The sequence below is a fragment of the Ambystoma mexicanum genome, unplaced genomic scaffold (genome assembly GCF_040938575.1).
Source record: "Ambystoma mexicanum isolate Mex_15411 unplaced genomic scaffold, UKY_AmexF1_1 Mex_scaf20, whole genome shotgun sequence".
In the NCBI taxonomy this organism is placed as follows: Eukaryota; Metazoa; Chordata; class Amphibia; order Caudata; family Ambystomatidae; genus Ambystoma; species Ambystoma mexicanum.
Window position 1 is genome coordinate 2,411,550 of NW_027182434.1, and position 23,462 is coordinate 2,435,011.

At 51.6% G+C, this 23,462-nt stretch overlaps 23 non-coding genes across 23 annotated transcripts; 9 read left to right on the forward strand and 14 right to left on the reverse strand.

The window, feature by feature from the left end:
* Positions 1-679: 679 nt before the first annotated feature.
* On the reverse strand, positions 680-761 carry TRNAL-AAG (transfer RNA leucine (anticodon AAG)). The gene has a single exon. It is a non-coding gene; the product is annotated as a tRNA-Leu (tRNA).
* A 1,372-nt stretch (positions 762-2,133) lies between these two features.
* TRNAL-AAG (transfer RNA leucine (anticodon AAG)) lies at positions 2,134-2,215 on the reverse strand. The gene has a single exon. It is a non-coding gene; the product is annotated as a tRNA-Leu (tRNA).
* Positions 2,216-2,756: 541 nt separating this feature from the next.
* TRNAD-GUC (transfer RNA aspartic acid (anticodon GUC)) lies at positions 2,757-2,828 on the forward strand. Its single transcript has one exon. It is a non-coding gene; the product is annotated as a tRNA-Asp (tRNA).
* A 774-nt stretch (positions 2,829-3,602) lies between these two features.
* TRNAL-AAG (transfer RNA leucine (anticodon AAG)) lies at positions 3,603-3,684 on the reverse strand. Its single transcript has one exon. It is a non-coding gene; the product is annotated as a tRNA-Leu (tRNA).
* Positions 3,685-5,071: 1,387 nt separating this feature from the next.
* Positions 5,072-5,153, reverse strand: TRNAL-AAG (transfer RNA leucine (anticodon AAG)). The gene has a single exon. It is a non-coding gene; the product is annotated as a tRNA-Leu (tRNA).
* A 1,372-nt stretch (positions 5,154-6,525) lies between these two features.
* Positions 6,526-6,607, reverse strand: TRNAL-AAG (transfer RNA leucine (anticodon AAG)). Its single transcript has one exon. It is a non-coding gene; the product is annotated as a tRNA-Leu (tRNA).
* Positions 6,608-7,148: 541 nt separating this feature from the next.
* Positions 7,149-7,220, forward strand: TRNAD-GUC (transfer RNA aspartic acid (anticodon GUC)). Its single transcript has one exon. It is a non-coding gene; the product is annotated as a tRNA-Asp (tRNA).
* A 774-nt stretch (positions 7,221-7,994) lies between these two features.
* Positions 7,995-8,076, reverse strand: TRNAL-AAG (transfer RNA leucine (anticodon AAG)). Its single transcript has one exon. It is a non-coding gene; the product is annotated as a tRNA-Leu (tRNA).
* A 541-nt stretch (positions 8,077-8,617) lies between these two features.
* On the forward strand, positions 8,618-8,689 carry TRNAD-GUC (transfer RNA aspartic acid (anticodon GUC)). The gene has a single exon. It is a non-coding gene; the product is annotated as a tRNA-Asp (tRNA).
* Positions 8,690-9,463: 774 nt separating this feature from the next.
* Positions 9,464-9,545, reverse strand: TRNAL-AAG (transfer RNA leucine (anticodon AAG)). Its single transcript has one exon. It is a non-coding gene; the product is annotated as a tRNA-Leu (tRNA).
* Positions 9,546-10,086: 541 nt separating this feature from the next.
* Positions 10,087-10,158, forward strand: TRNAD-GUC (transfer RNA aspartic acid (anticodon GUC)). Its single transcript has one exon. It is a non-coding gene; the product is annotated as a tRNA-Asp (tRNA).
* A 774-nt stretch (positions 10,159-10,932) lies between these two features.
* Positions 10,933-11,014, reverse strand: TRNAL-AAG (transfer RNA leucine (anticodon AAG)). The gene has a single exon. It is a non-coding gene; the product is annotated as a tRNA-Leu (tRNA).
* Positions 11,015-11,555: 541 nt separating this feature from the next.
* TRNAD-GUC (transfer RNA aspartic acid (anticodon GUC)) lies at positions 11,556-11,627 on the forward strand. The gene has a single exon. It is a non-coding gene; the product is annotated as a tRNA-Asp (tRNA).
* Positions 11,628-12,401: 774 nt separating this feature from the next.
* Positions 12,402-12,483, reverse strand: TRNAL-AAG (transfer RNA leucine (anticodon AAG)). Its single transcript has one exon. It is a non-coding gene; the product is annotated as a tRNA-Leu (tRNA).
* A 541-nt stretch (positions 12,484-13,024) lies between these two features.
* TRNAD-GUC (transfer RNA aspartic acid (anticodon GUC)) lies at positions 13,025-13,096 on the forward strand. Its single transcript has one exon. It is a non-coding gene; the product is annotated as a tRNA-Asp (tRNA).
* Positions 13,097-13,870: 774 nt separating this feature from the next.
* Positions 13,871-13,952, reverse strand: TRNAL-AAG (transfer RNA leucine (anticodon AAG)). Its single transcript has one exon. It is a non-coding gene; the product is annotated as a tRNA-Leu (tRNA).
* Positions 13,953-14,493: 541 nt separating this feature from the next.
* TRNAD-GUC (transfer RNA aspartic acid (anticodon GUC)) lies at positions 14,494-14,565 on the forward strand. Its single transcript has one exon. It is a non-coding gene; the product is annotated as a tRNA-Asp (tRNA).
* A 774-nt stretch (positions 14,566-15,339) lies between these two features.
* TRNAL-AAG (transfer RNA leucine (anticodon AAG)) lies at positions 15,340-15,421 on the reverse strand. Its single transcript has one exon. It is a non-coding gene; the product is annotated as a tRNA-Leu (tRNA).
* A 541-nt stretch (positions 15,422-15,962) lies between these two features.
* Positions 15,963-16,034, forward strand: TRNAD-GUC (transfer RNA aspartic acid (anticodon GUC)). Its single transcript has one exon. It is a non-coding gene; the product is annotated as a tRNA-Asp (tRNA).
* A 774-nt stretch (positions 16,035-16,808) lies between these two features.
* On the reverse strand, positions 16,809-16,890 carry TRNAL-AAG (transfer RNA leucine (anticodon AAG)). The gene has a single exon. It is a non-coding gene; the product is annotated as a tRNA-Leu (tRNA).
* Positions 16,891-19,740: 2,850 nt separating this feature from the next.
* On the reverse strand, positions 19,741-19,822 carry TRNAL-AAG (transfer RNA leucine (anticodon AAG)). Its single transcript has one exon. It is a non-coding gene; the product is annotated as a tRNA-Leu (tRNA).
* Positions 19,823-20,363: 541 nt separating this feature from the next.
* TRNAD-GUC (transfer RNA aspartic acid (anticodon GUC)) lies at positions 20,364-20,435 on the forward strand. The gene has a single exon. It is a non-coding gene; the product is annotated as a tRNA-Asp (tRNA).
* A 774-nt stretch (positions 20,436-21,209) lies between these two features.
* On the reverse strand, positions 21,210-21,291 carry TRNAL-AAG (transfer RNA leucine (anticodon AAG)). Its single transcript has one exon. It is a non-coding gene; the product is annotated as a tRNA-Leu (tRNA).
* Positions 21,292-23,462: the final 2,171 nt, after the last annotated feature.

Genomic DNA, 23,462 nt, shown 5'->3' on the forward strand with positions numbered 1-23,462 from the left:
AAGAAAAAAGCACCGGCAACGCTAGTCATCGTACAATATTTGTGCACAATTGCTTACATTAGGCGGCCGGTCCACTTTATTGAGTCCCCCTCAGCACCATTTAGTGCTCCTGTTGTCTGCGAAGTCCAAATTGTAACCCTGAATCAGTTCCTCTTCTGACCCTTTGTATCATGTTACATGACGAGTAATGATCACCTGTTAGCTTTATCCCTAATTATAACTCTCACTCTTTCCCTGCATCTAACCCTAGCTCTAATCCCATCATTAACCTCGGTCCGGGCACACGCGTGAACCCCTACTCTCATCTCAGCCTCTCCTGGTGATACATCACACCTGGGATCGTTTGCTCCCTGTGGGCTGTGGGAAATTTGCTACCAGCACGCACTGGAAGTGGGGCTCATTCCGCTGCAACGGGAGGTCTTCCCAGGACGCGTCACAGCTCAACGCAAGAGCTCCTGGGTTTCGAAGGCTCTTGCAGCAAGCCTTCACAAAGCAGCAGGGAGCGCCGTTCCAGATGGGAAACTTGAGACTGGATGTCCAGAAAAGCAAGACGTCAGAAGCGAAACCTTTTTCCTGCAGGGTGTGGCATACCATCCGCTTGCTCATTGCGACAGAGGTGGCACTAATGAAGGAAGAGGTCAACGTTACGTTCTTCTTTAAAATGCAAGGCCAGGAAAAGTGGCAGCGGTGGGATTTGAACCCACGCCTCCGAAGAGACTGGAGCCTTAATCCAGCGCCTTAGACCGCTCGGCCACGCTACCTCCCTGCTAGTCGCCGAAAGCGGAACTTGACCCGTTGCCCGGCCCGCTTTAGTGCTTTGCCTTTTCTCCTTGGAAAGTCTGGAGACAGGCAGTGGAAGGGCAGGCAAACTGTCAGGTGCGCAGAGGAGGGGAGACCATGAGGCAAGGTGGGAGATGGGGGCAAGAAGTGAGAAAAAAACTAATCGCAAGCTAGGGCAGGATTCGGAAAGTGAAGCCGAAAAGGGGCTTAGCATGCAGCCCAGGGGTTTCTTTGACTGTCCTAAGCCCACAGGGACTTTGCCGTCCTCAGCTCATGAGACTTGAGATGGGTAGCTTGATTTGCTGAGGAAATGCGGGATGACAGATTCAACTCTGGAGTCAAACATAGCCCGGAACTATCGCCTTAAACTGAGTTTTAAGCCTGGTGCCGATAAAAAGAAAGAAATTAGCCTTAGATCGGGCAAGCCGTTTGACGGGGGAAAATGAGACCCCCCTAGGCCAGCTAGGTGGTCGCTGGATGCTGTGCAGACATCAGCAGCTGTTCATTTCATGCCCTCACGTCTCCTCGTTAGTATAGTGGTCAGTATCCCCGCCTGTCACGCGGGAGACCGACGGGGCGGTTAAACCTTTTCTGGATTTTTTTTAGTTCTTGACAAATATTCTTGAAGATTAGGCTGAGTCAAGTAGGGAATGGGTGCCAAGAACTGACTCTTTAAGAAAAAAGCACCGGCAACGCTAGTCATCGTACAATATTTGTGCACAATTGCTTACATTAGGCGGCCGGTCCACTTTATTGAGTCCCCCTCAGCACCATTTAGTGCTCCTGTTGTCTGCGAAGTCCAAATTGTAACCCTGAATCAGTTCCTCTTCTGACCCTTTGTATCATGTTACATGACGAGTAATGATCACCTGTTAGCTTTATCCCTAATTATAACTCTCACTCTTTCCCTGCATCTAACCCTAGCTCTAATCCCATCATTAACCTCGGTCCGGGCACACGCGTGAACCCCTACTCTCATCTCAGCCTCTCCTGGTGATACATCACACCTGGGATCGTTTGCTCCCTGTGGGCTGTGGGAAATTTGCTACCAGCACGCCCTGGAAGTGGGGCTCATTCCGCTGCAACGGGAGGTCTTCCCAGGACGCGTCACAGCTCAACGCAAGAGCTCCTGGGTTTCGAAGGCTCTTGCAGCAAGCCTTCACAAAGCAGCAGGGAGCGCCGTTCCAGATGGGAAACTTGAGACTGGATGTCCAGAAAAGCAAGACGTCAGAAGCGAAACCTTTTTCCTGCAGGGTGTGGCATACCATCCGCTTGCTCATTGCGACAGAGGTGGCACTAATGAAGGAAGAGGTCAACGTTACGTTCTTCTTTAAAATGCAAGGCCAGGAAAAGTGGCAGCGGTGGGATTTGAACCCACGCCTCCGAAGAGACTGGAGCCTTAATCCAGCGCCTTAGACCGCTCGGCCACGCTACCTCCCTGCTAGTCGCCGAAAGCGGAACTTGACCCGTTGCCCGGCCCGCTTTAGTGCTTTGCCTTTTCTCCTTGGAAAGTCTGGAGACAGGCAGTGGAAGGGCAGGCAAACTGTCAGGTGCGCAGAGGAGGGGAGACCATGAGGCAAGGTGGGAGATGGGGGCAAGAAGTGAGAAAAAAACTAATCGCAAGCTAGGGCAGGATTCGGAAAGTGAAGCCGAAAAGGGGCTTAGCATGCAGCCCAGGGGTTTCTTTGACTGTCCTAAGCCCACAGGGACTTTGCCGTCCTCAGCTCATGAGACTTGAGATGGGTAGCTTGATTTGCTGAGGAAATGCGGGATGACAGATTCAACTCTGGAGTCAAACATAGCCCGGAACTATCGCCTTAAACTGAGTTTTAAGCCTGGTGCCGATAAAAAGAAAGAAATTAGCCTTAGATCGGGCAAGCCGTTTGACGGGGGAAAATGAGACCCCCCTAGGCCAGCTAGGTGGTCGCTGGATGCTGTGCAGACATCAGCAGCTGTTCATTTCATGCCCTCACGTCTCCTCGTTAGTATAGTGGTCAGTATCCCCGCCTGTCACGCGGGAGACCGGGGTTCAATTCCCCGACGGGGAGGTTAAACCGTTTCTGGATTTTTTTTAGTTCTTGACAAATATTCTTGAAGATTAGGCTGAGTCAAGTAGGGAATGGGTGCCAAGAACTGACTCTTTAAGAAAAAAGCACCGGCAACGCTAGTCATCGTACAATATTTGTGCACAATTGCTTACATTAGGCGGCCGGTCCACTTTATTGAGTCCCCCTCAGCACCATTTAGTGCTCCTGTTGTCTGCGAAGTCCAAATTGTAACCCTGAATCAGTTCCTCTTCTGACCCTTTGTATCATGTTACATGACGAGTAATGATCACCTGTTAGCTTTATCCCTAATTATAACTCTCACTCTTTCCCTGCATCTAACCCTAGCTCTAATCCCATCATTAACCTCGGTCCGGGCACACGCGTGAACCCCTACTCTCATCTCAGCCTCTCCTGGTGATACATCACACCTGGGATCGTTTGCTCCCTGTGGGCTGTGGGAAATTTGCTACCAGCACGCCCTGGAAGTGGGGCTCATTCCGCTGCAACGGGAGGTCTTCCCAGGACGCGTCACAGCTCAACGCAAGAGCTCCTGGGTTTCGAAGGCTCTTGCAGCAAGCCTTCACAAAGCAGCAGGGAGCGCCGTTCCAGATGGGAAACTTGAGACTGGATGTCCAGAAAAGCAAGACGTCAGAAGCGAAACCTTTTTCCTGCAGGGTGTGGCATACCATCCGCTTGCTCATTGCGACAGAGGTGGCACTAATGAAGGAAGAGGTCAACGTTACGTTCTTCTTTAAAATGCAAGGCCAGGAAAAGTGGCAGCGGTGGGATTTGAACCCACGCCTCCGAAGAGACTGGAGCCTTAATCCAGCGCCTTAGACCGCTCGGCCACGCTACCTCCCTGCTAGTCGCCGAAAGCAGAACTTGACCCGTTGCCCGGCCCGCTTTAGTGCTTTGCCTTTTCTCCTTGGAAAGTCTGGAGACAGGCAGTGGAAGGGCAGGCAAACTGTCAGGTGCGCAGAGGAGGGGAGACCATGAGGCAAGGTGGGAGATGGGGGCAAGAAGTGAGAAAAAAACTAATCGCAAGCTAGGGCAGGATTCGGAAAGTGAAGCCGAAAAGGGGCTTAGCATGCAGCCCAGGGGTTTCTTTGACTGTCCTAAGCCCACAGGGACTTTGCCGTCCTCAGCTCATGAGACTTGAGATGGGTAGCTTGATTTGCTGAGGAAATGCGGGATGACAGATTCAACTCTGGAGTCAAACATAGCCCGGAACTATCGCCTTAAACTGAGTTTTAAGCCTGGTGCCGATAAAAAGAAAGAAATTAGCCTTAGATCGGGCAAGCCGTTTGACGGGGGAAAATGAGACCCCCCTAGGCCAGCTAGGTGGTCGCTGGATGCTGTGCAGACATCAGCAGCTGTTCATTTCATGCCCTCACGTCTCCTCGTTAGTATAGTGGTCAGTATCCCCGCCTGTCACGCGGGAGACCGGGGTTCAATTCCCCGACCGGGAGGTTAAACCGTTTCTGGATTTTTTTTAGTTCTTGACAAATATTCTTGAAGATTAGGCTGAGTCAAGTAGGGAATGGGTGCCAAGAACTGACTCTTTAAGAAAAAAGCACCGGCAACGCTAGTCATCGTACAATATTTGTGCACAATTGCTTACATTAGGCGGCCGGTCCACTTTATTGAGTCCCCCTCAGCACCATTTAGTGCTCCTGTTGTCTGCGAAGTCCAAATTGTAACCCTGAATCAGTTCCTCTTCTGACCCTTTGTATCATGTTACATGACGAGTAATGATCGCCTGTTAGCTTTATCCCTAATTATAACTCTCACTCTTTCCCTGCATCTAACCCTAGCTCTAATCCCATCATTAACCTCGGTCCGGGCACACGCGTGAACCCCTACTCTCATCTCAGCCTCTCCTGGTGATACATCACACCTGGGATCGTTTGCTCCCTGTGGGCTGTGGGAAATTTGCTACCAGCACGCCCTGGAAGTGGGGCTCATTCCGCTGCAACGGGAGGTCTTCCCAGGACGCGTCACAGCTCAACGCAAGAGCTCCTGGGTTTCGAAGGCTCTTGCAGCAAGCCTTCACAAAGCAGCAGGGAGCGCCGTTCCAGATGGGAAACTTGAGACTGGATGTCCAGAAAAGCAAGACGTCAGAAGCGAAACCTTTTTCCTGCAGGGTGTGGCATACCATCCGCTTGCTCATTGCGACAGAGGTGGCACTAATGAAGGAAGAGGTCAACGTTACGTTCTTCTTTAAAATGCAAGGCCAGGAAAAGTGGCAGCGGTGGGATTTGAACCCACGCCTCCGAAGAGACTGGAGCCTTAATCCAGCGCCTTAGACCGCTCGGCCACGCTACCTCCCTGCTAGTCGCCGAAAGCGGAACTTGACCCGTTGCCCGGCCCGCTTTAGTGCTTTGCCTTTTCTCCTTGGAAAGTCTGGAGACAGGCAGTGGAAGGGCAGGCAAACTGTCAGGTGCGCAGAGGAGGGGAGACCATGAGGCAAGGTGGGAGATGGGGGCAAGAAGTGAGAAAAAAACTAATCGCAAGCTAGGGCAGGATTCGGAAAGTGAAGCCGAAAAGGGGCTTAGCATGCAGCCCAGGGGTTTCTTTGACTGTCCTAAGCCCACAGGGACTTTGCCGTCCTCAGCTCATGAGACTTGAGATGGGTAGCTTGATTTGCTGAGGAAATGCGGGATGACAGATTCAACTCTGGAGTCAAACATAGCCCGGAACTATCGCCTTAAACTGAGTTTTAAGCCTGGTGCCGATAAAAAGAAAGAAATTAGCCTTAGATCGGGCAAGCCGTTTGACGGGGGAAAATGAGACCCCCCTAGGCCAGCTAGGTGGTCGCTGGATGCTGTGCAGACATCAGCAGCTGTTCATTTCATGCCCTCACGTCTCCTCGTTAGTATAGTGGTCAGTATCCCCGCCTGTCACGCGGGAGACCGACGGGGCGGTTAAACCTTTTCTGGATTTTTTTTAGTTCTTGACAAATATTCTTGAAGATTAGGCTGAGTCAAGTAGGGAATGGGTGCCAAGAACTGACTCTTTAAGAAAAAAGCACCGGCAACGCTAGTCATCGTACAATATTTGTGCACAATTGCTTACATTAGGCGGCCGGTCCACTTTATTGAGTCCCCCTCAGCACCATTTAGTGCTCCTGTTGTCTGCGAAGTCCAAATTGTAACCCTGAATCAGTTCCTCTTCTGACCCTTTGTATCATGTTACATGACGAGTAATGATCACCTGTTAGCTTTATCCCTAATTATAACTCTCACTCTTTCCCTGCATCTAACCCTAGCTCTAATCCCATCATTAACCTCGGTCCGGGCACACGCGTGAACCCCTACTCTCATCTCAGCCTCTCCTGGTGATACATCACACCTGGGATCGTTTGCTCCCTGTGGGCTGTGGGAAATTTGCTACCAGCACGCCCTGGAAGTGGGGCTCATTCCGCTGCAACGGGAGGTCTTCCCAGGACGCGTCACAGCTCAACGCAAGAGCTCCTGGGTTTCGAAGGCTCTTGCAGCAAGCCTTCACAAAGCAGCAGGGAGCGCCGTTCCAGATGGGAAACTTGAGACTGGATGTCCAGAAAAGCAAGACGTCAGAAGCGAAACCTTTTTCCTGCAGGGTGTGGCATACCATCCGCTTGCTCATTGCGACAGAGGTGGCACTAATGAAGGAAGAGGTCAACGTTACGTTCTTCTTTAAAATGCAAGGCCAGGAAAAGTGGCAGCGGTGGGATTTGAACCCACGCCTCCGAAGAGACTGGAGCCTTAATCCAGCGCCTTAGACCGCTCGGCCACGCTACCTCCCTGCTAGTCGCCGAAAGCGGAACTTGACCCGTTGCCCGGCCCGCTTTAGTGCTTTGCCTTTTCTCCTTGGAAAGTCTGGAGACAGGCAGTGGAAGGGCAGGCAAACTGTCAGGTGCGCAGAGGAGGGGAGACCATGAGGCAAGGTGGGAGATGGGGGCAAGAAGTGAGAAAAAAACTAATCGCAAGCTAGGGCAGGATTCGGAAAGTGAAGCCGAAAAGGGGCTTAGCATGCAGCCCAGGGGTTTCTTTGACTGTCCTAAGCCCACAGGGACTTTGCCGTCCTCAGCTCATGAGACTTGAGATGGGTAGCTTGATTTGCTGAGGAAATGCGGGATGACAGATTCAACTCTGGAGTCAAACATAGCCCGGAACTATCGCCTTAAACTGAGTTTTAAGCCTGGTGCCGATAAAAAGAAAGAAATTAGCCTTAGATCGGGCAAGCCGTTTGACGGGGGAAAATGAGACCCCCCTAGGCCAGCTAGGTGGTCGCTGGATGCTGTGCAGACATCAGCAGCTGTTCATTTCATGCCCTCACGTCTCCTCGTTAGTATAGTGGTCAGTATCCCCGCCTGTCACGCGGGAGACCGGGGTTCAATTCCCCGACGGGGAGGTTAAACCGTTTCTGGATTTTTTTTAGTTCTTGACAAATATTCTTGAAGATTAGGCTGAGTCAAGTAGGGAATGGGTGCCAAGAACTGACTCTTTAAGAAAAAAGCACCGGCAACGCTAGTCATCGTACAATATTTGTGCACAATTGCTTACATTAGGCGGCCGGTCCACTTTATTGAGTCCCCCTCAGCACCATTTAGTGCTCCTGTTGTCTGCGAAGTCCAAATTGTAACCCTGAATCAGTTCCTCTTCTGACCCTTTGTATCATGTTACATGACGAGTAATGATCACCTGTTAGCTTTATCCCTAATTATAACTCTCACTCTTTCCCTGCATCTAACCCTAGCTCTAATCCCATCATTAACCTCGGTCCGGGCACACGCGTGAACCCCTACTCTCATCTCAGCCTCTCCTGGTGATACATCACACCTGGGATCGTTTGCTCCCTGTGGGCTGTGGGAAATTTGCTACCAGCACGCCCTGGAAGTGGGGCTCATTCCGCTGCAACGGGAGGTCTTCCCAGGACGCGTCACAGCTCAACGCAAGAGCTCCTGGGTTTCGAAGGCTCTTGCAGCAAGCCTTCACAAAGCAGCAGGGAGCGCCGTTCCAGATGGGAAACTTGAGACTGGATGTCCAGAAAAGCAAGACGTCAGAAGCGAAACCTTTTTCCTGCAGGGTGTGGCATACCATCCGCTTGCTCATTGCGACAGAGGTGGCACTAATGAAGGAAGAGGTCAACGTTACGTTCTTCTTTAAAATGCAAGGCCAGGAAAAGTGGCAGCGGTGGGATTTGAACCCACGCCTCCGAAGAGACTGGAGCCTTAATCCAGCGCCTTAGACCGCTCGGCCACGCTACCTCCCTGCTAGTCGCCGAAAGCAGAACTTGACCCGTTGCCCGGCCCGCTTTAGTGCTTTGCCTTTTCTCCTTGGAAAGTCTGGAGACAGGCAGTGGAAGGGCAGGCAAACTGTCAGGTGCGCAGAGGAGGGGAGACCATGAGGCAAGGTGGGAGATGGGGGCAAGAAGTGAGAAAAAAACTAATCGCAAGCTAGGGCAGGATTCGGAAAGTGAAGCCGAAAAGGGGCTTAGCATGCAGCCCAGGGGTTTCTTTGACTGTCCTAAGCCCACAGGGACTTTGCCGTCCTCAGCTCATGAGACTTGAGATGGGTAGCTTGATTTGCTGAGGAAATGCGGGATGACAGATTCAACTCTGGAGTCAAACATAGCCCGGAACTATCGCCTTAAACTGAGTTTTAAGCCTGGTGCCGATAAAAAGAAAGAAATTAGCCTTAGATCGGGCAAGCCGTTTGACGGGGGAAAATGAGACCCCCCTAGGCCAGCTAGGTGGTCGCTGGATGCTGTGCAGACATCAGCAGCTGTTCATTTCATGCCCTCACGTCTCCTCGTTAGTATAGTGGTCAGTATCCCCGCCTGTCACGCGGGAGACCGGGGTTCAATTCCCCGACGGGGAGGTTAAACCGTTTCTGGATTTTTTTTAGTTCTTGACAAATATTCTTGAAGATTAGGCTGAGTCAAGTAGGGAATGGGTGCCAAGAACTGACTCTTTAAGAAAAAAGCACCGGCAACGCTAGTCATCGTACAATATTTGTGCACAATTGCTTACATTAGGCGGCCGGTCCACTTTATTGAGTCCCCCTCAGCACCATTTAGTGCTCCTGTTGTCTGCGAAGTCCAAATTGTAACCCTGAATCAGTTCCTCTTCTGACCCTTTGTATCATGTTACATGACGAGTAATGATCGCCTGTTAGCTTTATCCCTAATTATAACTCTCACTCTTTCCCTGCATCTAACCCTAGCTCTAATCCCATCATTAACCTCGGTCCGGGCACACGTGTGAACCCCTACTCTCATCTCAGCCTCTCCTGGTGATACATCACACCTGGGATCGTTTGCTCCCTGTGGGCTGTGGGAAATTTGCTACCAGCACGCCCTGGAAGTGGGGCTCATTCCGCTGCAACGGGAGGTCTTCCCAGGACGCGTCACAGCTCAACGCAAGAGCTCCTGGGTTTCGAAGGCTCTTGCAGCAAGCCTTCACAAAGCAGCAGGGAGCGCCGTTCCAGATGGGAAACTTGAGACTGGATGTCCAGAAAAGCAAGACGTCAGAAGCGAAACCTTTTTCCTGCAGGGTGTGGCATACCATCCGCTTGCTCATTGCGACAGAGGTGGCACTAATGAAGGAAGAGGTCAACGTTACGTTCTTCTTTAAAATGCAAGGCCAGGAAAAGTGGCAGCGGTGGGATTTGAACCCACGCCTCCGAAGAGACTGGAGCCTTAATCCAGCGCCTTAGACCGCTCGGCCACGCTACCTCCCGGCTAGTCGCCGAAAGCGGAACTTGACCCGTTGCCCGGCCCGCTTTAGTGCTTTGCCTTTTCTCCTTGGAAAGTCTGGAGACAGGCAGTGGAAGGGCAGGCAAACTGTCAGGTGCGCAGAGGAGGGGAGACCATGAGGCAAGGTGGGAGATGGGGGCAAGAAGTGAGAAAAAAACTAATCGCAAGCTAGGGCAGGATTCGGAAAGTGAAGCCGAAAAGGGGCTTAGCATGCAGCCCAGGGGTTTCTTTGACTGTCCTAAGCCCACAGGGACTTTGCCGTCCTCAGCTCATGAGACTTGAGATGGGTAGCTTGATTTGCTGAGGAAATGCGGGATGACAGATTCAACTCTGGAGTCAAACATAGCCCGGAACTATCGCCTTAAACTGAGTTTTAAGCCTGGTGCCGATAAAAAGAAAGAAATTAGCCTTAGATCGGGCAAGCCGTTTGACGGGGGAAAATGAGACCCCCCTAGGCCAGCTAGGTGGTCGCTGGATGCTGTGCAGACATCAGCAGCTGTTCATTTCATGCCCTCACGTCTCCTCGTTAGTATAGTGGTCAGTATCCCCGCCTGTCACGCGGGAGACCGGGGTTCAATTCCCCGACGGGGAGGTTAAACCGTTTCTGGATTTTTTTTAGTTCTTGACAAATATTCTTGAAGATTAGGCTGAGTCAAGTAGGGAAGGGGTGCCAAGAACTGACTCTTTAAGAAAAAAGCACCGGCAACGCTAGTCATCGTACAATATTTGTGCACAATTGCTTACATTAGGCGGCCGGTCCACTTTATTGAGTCCCCCTCAGCACCATTTAGTGCTCCTGTTGTCTGCGAAGTCCAAATTGTAACCCTGAATCAGTTCCTCTTCTGACCCTTTGTATCATGTTACATGACGAGTAATGATCACCTGTTAGCTTTATCCCTAATTATAACTCTCACTCTTTCCCTGCATCTAACCCTAGCTCTAATCCCATCATTAACCTCGGTCCGGGCACACGCGTGAACCCCTACTCTCATCTCAGCCTCTCCTGGTGATACATCACACCTGGGATCGTTTGCTCCCTGTGGGCTGTGGGAAATTTGCTACCAGCACGCCCTGGAAGTGGGGCTCATTCCGCTGCAACGGGAGGTCTTCCCAGGACGCGTCACAGCTCAACGCAAGAGCTCCTGGGTTTCGAAGGCTCTTGCAGCAAGCCTTCACAAAGCAGCAGGGAGCGCCGTTCCAGATGGGAAACTTGAGACTGGATGTCCAGAAAAGCAAGACGTCAGAAGCGAAACCTTTTTCCTGCAGGGTGTGGCATACCATCCGCTTGCTCATTGCGACAGAGGTGGCACTAATGAAGGAAGAGGTCAACGTTACGTTCTTCTTTAAAATGCAAGGCCAGGAAAAGTGGCAGCGGTGGGATTTGAACCCACGCCTCCGAAGAGACTGGAGCCTTAATCCAGCGCCTTAGACCGCTCGGCCACGCTACCTCCCTGCTAGTCGCCGAAAGCGGAACTTGACCCGTTGCCCGGCCCGCTTTAGTGCTCTGCCTTTTCTCCTTGGAAAGTCTGGAGACAGGCAGTGGAAGGGCAGGCAAACTGTCAGGTGCGCAGAGGAGGGGAGACCATGAGGCAAGGTGGGAGATGGGGGCAAGAAGTGAGAAAAAAACTAATCGCAAGCTAGGGCAGGATTCGGAAAGTGAAGCCGAAAAGGGGCTTAGCATGCAGCCCAGGGGTTTCTTTGACTGTCCTAAGCCCACAGGGACTTTGCCGTCCTCAGCTCATGAGACTTGAGATGGGTAGCTTGATTTGCTGAGGAAATGCGGGATGACAGATTCAACTCTGGAGTCAAACATAGCCCGGAACTATCGCCTTAAACTGAGTTTTAAGCCTGGTGCCGATAAAAAGAAAGAAATTAGCCTTAGATCGGGCAAGCCGTTTGACGGGGGAAAATGAGACCCCCCTAGGCCAGCTAGGTGGTCGCTGGATGCTGTGCAGACATCAGCAGCTGTTCATTTCATGCCCTCACGTCTCCTCGTTAGTATAGTGGTCAGTATCCCCGCCTGTCACGCGGGAGACCGGGGTTCAATTCCCCGACGGGGAGGTTAAACCGTTTCTGGATTTTTTTTAGTTCTTGACAAATATTCTTGAAGATTAGGCTGAGTCAAGTAGGGAATGGGTGCCAAGAACTGACTCTTTAAGAAAAAAGCACCGGCAACGCTAGTCATCGTACAATATTTGTGCACAATTGCTTACATTAGGCGGCCGGTCCACTTTATTGAGTCCCCCTCAGCACCATTTAGTGCTCCTGTTGTCTGCGAAGTCCAAATTGTAACCCTGAATCAGTTCCTCTTCTGACCCTTTGTATCATGTTACATGACGAGTAATGATCACCTGTTAGCTTTATCCCTAATTATAACTCTCACTCTTTCCCTGCATCTAACCCTAGCTGTAATCCCATCATTAACCTCGGTCCGGGCACACGCGTGAACCCCTACTCTCATCTCAGCCTCTCCTGGTGATACATCACACCTGGGATCGTTTGCTCCCTGTGGGCTGTGGGAAATTTGCTACCAGCACGCCCTGGAAGTGGGGCTCATTCCGCTGCAACGGGAGGTCTTCCCAGGACGCGTCACAGCTCAACGCAAGAGCTCCTGGGTTTCGAAGGCTCTTGCAGCAAGCCTTCACAAAGCAGCAGGGAGCGCCGTTCCAGATGGGAAACTTGAGACTGGATGTCCAGAAAAGCAAGACGTCAGAAGCGAAACCTTTTTCCTGCAGGGTGTGGCATACCATCCGCTTGCTCATTGCGACAGAGGTGGCACTAATGAAGGAAGAGGTCAACGTTACGTTCTTCTTTAAAATGCAAGGCCAGGAAAAGTGGCAGCGGTGGGATTTGAACCCACGCCTCCGAAGAGACTGGAGCCTTAATCCAGCGCCTTAGACCGCTCGGCCACGCTACCTCCCTGCTAGTCGCCGAAAGCAGAACTTGACCCGTTGCCCGGCCCGCTTTAGTGCTTTGCCTTTTCTCCTTGGAAAGTCTGGAGACAGGCAGTGGAAGGGCCGGCAAACTGTCAGGTGCGCAGAGGAGGGGAGACCATGAGGCAAGGTGGGAGATGGGGGCAAGAAGTGAGAAAAAAACTAATCGCAAGCTAGGGCAGGATTCGGAAAGTGAAGCCGAAAAGGGGCTTAGCATGCAGCCCAGGGGTTTCTTTGACTGTCCTAAGCCCACAGGGACTTTGCCGTCCTCAGCTCATGAGACTTGAGATGGGTAGCTTGATTTGCTGAGGAAATGCGGGATGACAGATTCAACTCTGGAGTCAAACATAGCCCGGAACTATCGCCTTAAACTGAGTTTTAAGCCTGGTGCCGATAAAAAGAAAGAAATTAGCCTTAGATCGGGCAAGCCGTTTGACGGGGGAAAATGAGACCCCCCTAGGCCAGCTAGGTGGTCGCTGGATGCTGTGCAGACATCAGCAGCTGTTCATTTCATGCCCTCACGTCTCCTCGTTAGTATAGTGGTCAGTATCCCCGCCTGTCACGCGGGAGACCGGGGTTCAATTCCCCGACGGGGAGGTTAAACCGTTTCTGGATTTTTTTTAGTTCTTGACAAATATTCTTGAAGATTAGGCTGAGTCAAGTAGGGAATGGGTGCCAAGAACTGACTCTTTAAGAAAAAAGCACCGGCAACGCTAGTCATCGTACAATATTTGTGCACAATTGCTTACATTAGGCGGCCGGTCCACTTTATTGAGTCCCCCTCAGCACCATTTAGTGCTCCTGTTGTCTGCGAAGTCCAAATTGTAACCCTGAATCAGTTCCTCTTCTGACCCTTTGTATCATGTTACATGACGAGTAATGATCACCTGTTAGCTTTATCCCTAATTATAACTCTCACTCTTTCCCTGCATCTAACCCTAGCTCTAATCCCATCATTAACCTCGGTCCGGGCACACGCGTGAACCCCTACTCTCATCTCAGCCTCTCCTGGTGATACATCACACCTGGGATCGTTTGCTCCCTGTGGGCTGTGGGAAATTTGCTACCAGCACGCCCTGGAAGTGGGGCTCATTCCGCTGCAACGGGAGGTCTTCCCAGGACGCGTCACAGCTCAACGCAAGAGCTCCTGGGTTTCGAAGGCTCTTGCAGCAAGCCTTCACAAAGCAGCAGGGAGCGCCGTTCCAGATGGGAAACTTGAGACTGGATGTCCAGAAAAGCAAGACGTCAGAAGCGAAACCTTTTTCCTGCAGGGTGTGGCATACCATCCGCTTGCTCATTGCGACAGAGGTGGCACTAATGAAGGAAGAGGTCAACGTTACGTTCTTCTTTAAAATGCAAGGCCAGGAAAAGTGGCAGCGGTGGGATTTGAACCCACGCCTCCGAAGAGACTGGAGCCTTAATCCAGCGCCTTAGACCGCTCGGCCACGCTACCTCCCTGCTAGTCGCCGAAAGCAGAACTTGACCCGTTGCCCGGCCTGCTTTAGTGCTTTGCCTTTTCTCCTTGGAAAGTCTGGAGACAGGCAGTGGAAGGGCAGGCAAACTGTCAGGTGCGCAGAGGAGGGGAGACCATGAGGCAAGGTGGGAGATGGGGGCAAGAAGTGAGAAAAAAACTAATCGCAAGCTAGGGCAGGATTCGGAAAGTGAAGCCGAAAAGGGGCTTAGCATGCAGCCCAGGGGTTTCTTTGACTGTCCTAAGCCCACAGGGACTTTGCCGTCCTCAGCTCATGAGACTTGAGATGGGTAGCTTGATTTGCTGAGGAAATGCGGGATGACAGATTCAACTCTGGAGTCAAACATAGCCCGGAACTATCGCCTTAAACTGAGTTTTAAGCCTGGTGCCGATAAAAAGAAAGAAATTAGCCTTAGATCGGGCAAGCCGTTTGACGGGGGAAAATGAGACCCCCCTAGGCCAGCTAGGTGGTCGCTGGATGCTGTGCAGACATCAGCAGCTGTTCATTTCATGCCCTCACGTCTCCTCGTTAGTATAGTGGTCAGTATCCCCGCCTGTCACGCGGGAGACCGGGGTTCAATTCCCCGACGGGGAGGTTAAACCGTTTCTGGATTTTTTTTAGTTCTTGACAAATATTCTTGAAGATTAGGCTGAGTCAAGTAGGGAATGGGTGCCAAGAACTGACTCTTTAAGAAAAAAGCACCGGCAACGCTAGTCATCGTACAATATTTGTGCACAATTGCTTACATTAGGCGGCCGGTCCACTTTATTGAGTCCCCCTCAGCACCATTTAGTGCTCCTGTTGTCTGCGAAGTCCAAATTGTAACCCTGAATCAGTTCCTCTTCTGACCCTTTGTATCATGTTACATGACGAGTAATGATCACCTGTTAGCTTTATCCCTAATTATAACTCTCACTCTTTCCCTGCATCTAACCCTAGCTCTAATCCCATCATTAACCTCGGTCCGGGCACACGCGTGAACCCCTACTCTCATCTCAGCCTCTCCTGGTGATACATCACACCTGGGATCGTTTGCTCCCTGTGGGCTGTGGGAAATTTGCTACCAGCACGCCCTGGAAGTGGGGCTCATTCCGCTGCAACGGGAGGTCTTCCCAGGACGCGTCACAGCTCAACGCAAGAGCTCCTGGGTTTCGAAGGCTCTTGCAGCAAGCCTTCACAAAGCAGCAGGGAGCGCCGTTCCAGATGGGAAACTTGAGACTGGATGTCCAGAAAAACAAGACGTCAGAAGCGAAACCTTTTTCCTGCAGGGTGTGGCATACCATCCGCTTGCTCATTGCGACAGAGGTGGCACTAATGAAGGAAGAGGTCAACGTTACGTTCTTCTTTAAAATGCAAGGCCAGGAAAAGTGGCAGCGGTGGGATTTGAACCCACGCCTCCGAAGAGACTGGAGCCTTAATCCAGCGCCTTAGACCGCTCGGCCACGCTACCTCCCTGCTAGTCGCCGAAAGCGGAACTTGACCCGTTGCCCGGCCCGCTTTAGTGCTTTGCCTTTTCTCCTTGGAAAGTCTGGAGACAGGCAGTGGAAGGGCAGGCAAACTGTCAGGTGCGCAGAGGAGGGGAGACCATGAGGCAAGGTGGGAGATGGGGGCAAGAAGTGAGAAAAAAACTAATCGCAAGCTAGGGCAGGATTCGGAAAGTGAAGCCGAAAAGGGGCTTAGCATGCAGCCCAGGGGTTTCTTTGACTGTCCTAAGCCCACAGGGACTTTGCCGTCCTCAGCTCATGAGACTTGAGATGGGTAGCTTGATTTGCTGAGGAAATGCGGGATGACAGATTCAACTCTGGAGTCAAACATAGCCCGGAACTATCGCCTTAAACTGAGTTTTAAGCCTGGTGCCGATAAAAAGAAAGAAATTAGCCTTAGATCGGGCAAGCCGTTTGACGGGGGAAAATGAGACCCCCCTAGGCCAGCTAGGTGGTCGCTGGATGCTGTGCAGACATCAGCAGCTGTTCATTTCATGCCCTCACGTCTCCTCGTTAGTATAGTGGTCAGTATCCCCGCCTGTCACGCGGGAGACCGGGGTTCAATTCCCCGACGGGGAGGTTAAACCGTTTCTGGATTTTTATTAGTTCTTGACAAATATTCTTGAAGATTAGGCTGAGTCAAGTAGGGAATGGGTGCCAAGAACTGACTCTTTAAGAAAAAAGCACCGGCAACGCTAGTCATCGTACAATATTTGTGCACAATTGCTTACATTAGGCGGCCGGTCCACTTTATTGAGTCCCCCTCAGCACCATTTAGTGCTCCTGTTGTCTGCGAAGTCCAAATTGTAACCCTGAATCAGTTCCTCTTCTGACCCTTTGTATCATGTTACATGACGAGTAATGATCACCTGTTAGCTTTATCCCTAATTATAACTCTCACTCTTTCCCTGCATCTAACCCTAGCTCTAATCCCATCATTAACCTCGGTCCGGGCACACGCGTGAACCCCTACTCTCATCTCAGCCTCTCCTGGTGATACATCACACCTGGGATCGTTTGCTCCCTGTGGGCTGTGGGAAATTTGCTACCAGCACGCCCTGGAAGTGGGGCTCATTCCGCTGCAACGGGAGGTCTTCCCAGGACGCGTCACAGCTCAACGCAAGAGCTCCTGGGTTTCGAAGGCTCTTGCAGCAAGCCTTCACAAAGCAGCAGGGAGCGCCGTTCCAGATGGGAAACTTGAGACTGGATGTCCAGAAAAGCAAGACGTCAGAAGCGAAACCTTTTTCCTGCAGGGTGTGGCATACCATCCGCTTGCTCATTGCGACAGAGGTGGCACTAATGAAGGAAGAGGTCAACGTTACGTTCTTCTTTAAAATGCAAGGCCAGGAAAAGTGGCAGCGGTGGGATTTGAACCCACGCCTCCGAAGAGACTGGAGCCTTAATCCAGCGCCTTAGACCGCTCGGCCACGCTACCTCCCTGCTAGTCGCCGAAAGCGGAACTTGACCCGTTGCCCGGCCCGCTTTAGTGCTTTGCCTTTTCTCCTTGGAAAGTCTGGAGACAGGCAGTGGAAGGGCAGGCAAACTGTCAGGTGCGCAGAGGAGGGGAGACCATGAGGCAAGGTGGGAGATGGGGGCAAGAAGTGAGAAAAAAACTAATCGCAAGCTAGGGCAGGATTCGGAAAGTGAAGCCGAAAAGGGGCTTAGCATGCAGCCCAGGGGTTTCTTTGACTGTCCTAAGCCCACAGGGACTTTGCCGTCCTCAGCTCATGAGACTTGAGATGGGTAGCTTGATTTGCTGAGGAAATGCGGGATGACAGATTCAACTCTGGAGTCAAACATAGCCCGGAACTATCGCCTTAAACTGAGTTTTAAGCCTGGTGCCGATAAAAAGAAAGAAATTAGCCTTAGATCGGGCAAGCCGTTTGACGGGGGAAAATGAGACCCCCCTAGGCCAGCTAGGTGGTCGCTGGATGCTGTGCAGACATCAGCAGCTGTTCATTTCATGCCCTCACGTCTCCTCGTTAGTATAGTGGTCAGTATCCCCGCCTGTCACGCGGGAGACCGGGGTTCCCCGACGGGGAGGTTAAACCGTTTCTGGATTTTTTTTAGTTCTTGACAAATATTCTTGAAGATTAGGCTGAGTCAAGTAGGGAATGGGTGCCAAGAACTGACTCTTTAAGAAAAAAGCACCGGCAACGCTAGTCATCGTACAATATTTGTGCACAATTGCTTACATTAGGCGGCCGGTCCACTTTATTGAGTCCCCCTCAGCACCATTTAGTGCTCCTGTTGTCTGCGAAGTCCAAATTGTAACCCTGAATCAGTTCCTCTTCTGACCCTTTGTATCATGTTACATGACGAGTAATGATCACCTGTTAGCTTTATCCCTAATTATAACTCTCACTCTTTCCCTGCATCTAACCCTAGCTCTAATCCCATCATTAACCTCGGTCCGGGCACACGCGTGAACCCCTACTCTCATCTCAGCCTCTCCTGGTGATACATCACACCTGGGATCGTTTGCTCCCTGTGGGCTGTGGGAAATTTGCTACCAGCACGCCCTGGAAGTGGGGCTCATTCCGCTGCAACGGGAGGTCTTCCCAGGACGCGTCACAGCTCAACGCAAGAGCTCCTGGGTTTCGAAGGCTCTTGCAGCAAGCCTTCACAAAGCAGCAGGGAGCGCCGTTCCAGATGGGAAACTTGAGACTGGATGTCCAGAAAAGCAAGACGTCAGAAGCGAAACCTTTTTCCTGCAGGGTGTGGCATACCATCCGCTTGCTCATTGCGACAGAGGTGGCACTAATGAAGGAAGAGGTCAACGTTACGTTCTTCTTTAAAATGCAAGGCCAGGAAAAGTGGCCGCGGTGGGATTTGAACCCACGCCTCCGAAGAGACTGGAGCCTTAATCCAGCGCCTTAGACCGCTCGGCCACGCTACCTCCCTGCTAGTCGCCGAAAGCGGAACTTGACCCGTTGCCCGGCCCGCTTTAGTGCTTTGCCTTTTCTCCTTGGAAAGTCTGGAGACAGGCAGTGGAAGGGCAGGCAAACTGTCAGGTGCGCAGAGGAGGGGAGACCATGAGGCAAGGTGGGAGATGGGGGCAAGAAGTGAGAAAAAAACTAATCGCAAGCTAGGGCAGGATTCGGAAAGTGAAGCCGAAAAGGGGCTTAGCATGCAGCCCAGGGGTTTCTTTGACTGTCCTAAGCCCACAGGGACTTTGCCGTCCTCAGCTCATGAGACTTGAGATGGGTAGCTTGATTTGCTGAGGAAATGCGGGATGACAGATTCAACTCTGGAGTCAAACTTAGCCCGGAACTATCGCCTTAAACTGAGTTTTAAGCCTGGTGCCGATAAAAAGAAAGAAATTAGCCTTAGATCGGGCAAGCCGTTTGACGGGGGAAAATGAGACCCCCTAGGCCAGCTAGGTGGTCGCTGGATGCTGTGCAGACATCAGCAGCTGTTCATTTCATGCCCTCACGTCTCCTCGTTAGTATAGTGGTCAGTATCCCCGCCTGTCACGCGGGAGACCGGGGCTCAATTCCCCGACGGGGAGGTTAAACCTTTTCTGGATTTTTTTTAGTTCTTGACAAATATTCTTGAAGATTAGGCTGAGTCAAGTAGGGAAGGGGTGCCAAGAACTGACTCTTTAAGAAAAAAGCACCGGCAACGCTAGTCATCGTACAATATTTGTGCACAATTGCTTACATTAGGCGGCCGGTCCACTTTATTGAGTCCCCCTCAGCACCATTTAGTGCTCCTGTTGTCTGCGAAGTCCAAATTGTAACCCTGAATCAGTTCCTCTTCTGACCCTTTGTATCATGTTACATGACGAGTAATGATCACCTGTTAGCTTTATCCCTAATTATAACTCTCACTCTTTCCCTGCATCTAACCCTAGCTCCAATCCCATCATTAACCTCGGTCCGGGCACACGCGTGAACCCCTACTCTCATCTCAGCCTCTCCTGGTGATACATCACACCTGGGATCGTTTGCTCCCTGTGGGCTGTGGGAAATTTGCTACCAGCACGCCCTGGAAGTGGGGCTCATTCCGCTGCAACGGGAGGTCTTCCCAGGACGCGTCACAGCTCAACGCAAGAGCTCCTGGGTTTCGAAGGCTCTTGCAGCAAGCCTTCACAAAGCAGCAGGGAGCGCCGTTCCAGATGGGAAACTTGAGACTGGATGTCCAGAAAAGCAAGACGTCAGAAGCGAAACCTTTTTCCTGCAGGGTGTGGCATACCATCCGCTTGCTCATTGCGACAGAGGTGGCACTAATGAAGGAAGAGGTCAACGTTACGTTCTTCTTTAAAATGCAAGGCCAGGAAAAGTGGCAGCGGTGGGATTTGAACCCACGCCTCCGAAGAGACTGGAGCCTTAATCCAGCGCCTTAGACCGCTCGGCCACGCTACCTCCCTGCTAGTCGCCGAAAGCGGAACTTGACCCGTTGCCCGGCCCGCTTTAGTGCTCTGCCTTTTCTCCTTGGAAAGTCTGGAGACAGGCAGTGGAAGGGCAGGCAAACTGTCAGGTGCGCAGAGGAGGGGAGACCATGAGGCAAGGTGGGAGATGGGGGCAAGAAGTGAGAAAAAAACTAATCGCAAGCTAGGGCAGGATTCGGAAAGTGAAGCCGAAAAGGGGCTTAGCATGCAGCCCAGGGGTTTCTTTGACTGTCCTAAGCCCACAGGGACTTTGCCGTCCTCAGCTCATGAGACTTGAGATGGGTAGCTTGATTTGCTGAGGAAATGCGGGATGACAGATTCAACTCTGGAGTCAAACATAGCCCGGAACTATCGCCTTAAACTGAGTTTTAAGCCTGGTGCCGATAAAAAGAAAGAAATTAGCCTTAGATCGGGCAAGCCGTTTGACGGGGGAAAATGAGACCCCCCTAGGCCAGCTAGGTGGTCGCTGGATGCTGTGCAGACATCAGCAGCTGTTCATTTCATGCCCTCACGTCTCCTCGTTAGTATAGTGGTCAGTATCCCCGCCTGTCACGCGGGAGACCGGGGTTCAATTCCCCGACGGGGAGGTTAAACCTTTTCTGGATTTTTTTTAGTTCTTGACAAATATTCTTGAAGATTAGGCTGAGTCAAGTAGGGAATGGGTGCCAAGAACTGACTCTTTAAGAAAAAAGCACCGGCAACGCTAGTCATCGTACAATATTTGTGCACAATTGCTTACATTAGGCGGCCGGTCCACTTTATTGAGTCCCCCTCAGCACCATTTAGTGCTCCTGTTGTCTGCGAAGTCCAAATTGTAACCCTGAATCAGTTCCTCTTCTGACCCTTTGTATCATGTTACATGACGAGTAATGATCACCTGTTAGCTTTATCCCTAATTATAACTCTCACTCTTTCCCTGCATCTAACCCTAGCTCTAATCCCATCATTAACCTCGGTCCGGGCACACGCGTGAACCCCTACTCTCATCTCAGCCTCTCCTGGTGATACATCACACCTGGGATCGTTTGCTCCCTGTGGGCTGTGGGAAATTTGCTACCAGCACGCCCTGGAAGTGGGGCTCATTCCGCTGCAACGGGAGGTCTTCCCAGGACGCGTCACAGCTCAACGCAAGAGCTCCTGGGTTTCGAAGGCTCTTGCAGCAAGCCTTCACAAAGCAGCAGGGAGCGCCGTTCCAGATGAGAAACTTGAGACTGGATGTCCAGAAAAGCAAGACGTCAGAAGCGAAACCTTTTTCCTGCAGGGTGTGGCATACCATCCGCTTGCTCATTGCGACAGAGGTGGCACTAATGAAGGAAGAGGTCAACGTTACGTTCTTCTTTAAAATGCAAGGCCAGGAAAAGTGGCAGCGGTGGGATTTGAACCCACGCCTCCGAAGAGACTGGAGCCTTAATCCAGCGCCTTAGACCGCTCGGCCACGCTACCTCCCTGCTAGTCGCCGAAAGCGGAACTTGACCCGTTGCCCGGCCCGCTTTAGTGCTTTGCCTTTTCTCCTTGGAAAGTCTGGAGACAGGCAGTGGAAGGGCAGGCAAACTGTCAGGTGCGCAGAGGAGGGGAGACCATGAGGCAAGGTGGGAGATGGGGGCAAGAAGTGAGAAAAAAACTAATCGCAAGCTAGGGCAGGATTCGGAAAGTGAAGCCGAAAAGGGGCTTAGCATGCAGCCCAGGGGTTTCTTTGACTGTCCTAAGCCCACAGGGACTTTGCCGTCCTCAGCTCATGAGACTTGAGATGGGTAGCTTGATTTGCTGAGGAAATGCGGGATGACAGATTCAACTCTGGAGTCAAACATAGCCCGGAACTATCGCCTTAAACTGAGTTTTAAGCCTGGTGCCGATAAAAAGAAAGAAATTAGCCTTAGATCGGGCAAGCCGTTTGACGGGGGAAAATGAGACCCCCCTAGGCCAGCTAGGTGGTCGCTGGATGCTGTGCAGACATCAGCAGCTGTTCATTTCATGCCCTCACGTCTCCTCGTTAGTATAGTGGTCAGTATCCCCGCCTGTCACGCGGGAGACCGGGGTCGACGGGGAGGTTAAACCGTTTCTGGATTTTTTTTAGTTCTTGACAAATATTCTTGAAGATTAGGCTGAGTCAAGTAGGGAATGGGTGCCAAGAACTGACTCTTTAAGAAAAAAGCACCGGCAACGCTAGTCATCGTACAATATTTGTGCACAATTGCTTACATTAGGCGGCCGGTCCACTTTATTGAGTCCCCCTCAGCACCATTTAGTGCTCCTGTTGTCTGCGAAGTCCAAATTGTAACCCTGAATCAGTTCCTCTTCTGACCCTTTGTATCATGTTACATGACGAGTAATGATCACCTGTTAGCTTTATCCCTAATTATAACTCTCACTCTTTCCCTGCATCTAACCCTAGCTCTAATCCCATCATTAACCTCGGTCCGGGCACACGCGTGAACCCCTACTCTCATCTCAGCCTCTCCTGGTGATACATCACACCTGGGATCGTTTGCTCCCTGTGGGCTGTGGGAAATTTGCTACCAGCACGCCCTGGAAGTGGGGCTCATTCCGCTGCAACGGGAGGTCTTCCCAGGACGCGTCACAGCTCAACGCAAGAGCTCCTGGGTTTCGAAGGCTCTTGCAGCAAGCCTTCACAAAGCAGCAGGGAGCGCCGTTCCAGATGGGAAACTTGAGACTGGATGTCCAGAAAAGCAAGACGTCAGAAGCGAAACCTTTTTCCTGCAGGGTGTGGCATACCATCCGCTTGCTCATTGCGACAGAGGTGGCACTAATGAAGGAAGAGGTCAACGTTACGTTCTTCTTTAAAATGCAAGGCCAGGAAAAGTGGCCGCGGTGGGATTTGAACCCACGCCTCCGAAGAGACTGGAGCCTTAATCCAGCGCCTTAGACCGCTCGGCCACGCTACCTCCCTGCTAGTCGCCGAAAGCGGAACTTGACCCGTTGCCCGGCCCGCTTTAGTGCTTTGCCTTTTCTCCTTGGAAAGTCTGGAGACAGGCAGTGGAAGGGCAGGCAAACTGTCAGGTGCGCAGAGGAGGGGAGACCATGAGGCAAGGTGGGAGATGGGGGCAAGAAGTGAGAAAAAAACTAATCGCAAGCTAGGGCAGGATTCGGAAAGTGAAGCCGAAAAGGGGCTTAGCATGCAGCCCAGGGGTTTCTTTGACTGTCCTAAGCCCACAGGGACTTTGCCGTCCTCAGCTCATGAGACTTGAGATGGGTAGCTTGATTTGCTGAGGAAATGCGGGATGACAGATTCAACTCTGGAGTCAAACTTAGCCCGGAACTATCGCCTTAAACTGAGTTTTAAGCCTGGTGCCGATAAAAAGAAAGAAATTAGCCTTAGATCGGGCAAGCCGTTTGACGGGGGAAAATGAGACCCCCTAGGCCAGCTAGGTGGTCGCTGGATGCTGTGCAGACATCAGCAGCTGTTCATTTCATGCCCTCACGTCTCCTCGTTAGTATAGTGGTCAGTATCCCCGCCTGTCACGCGGGAGACCGGGGCTCAATTCCCCGACGGGGAGGTTAAACCTTTTCTGGATTTTTTTTAGTTCTTGACAAATATTCTTGAAGATTAGGCTGAGTCAAGTAGGGAAGGGGTGCCAAGAACTGACTCTTTAAGA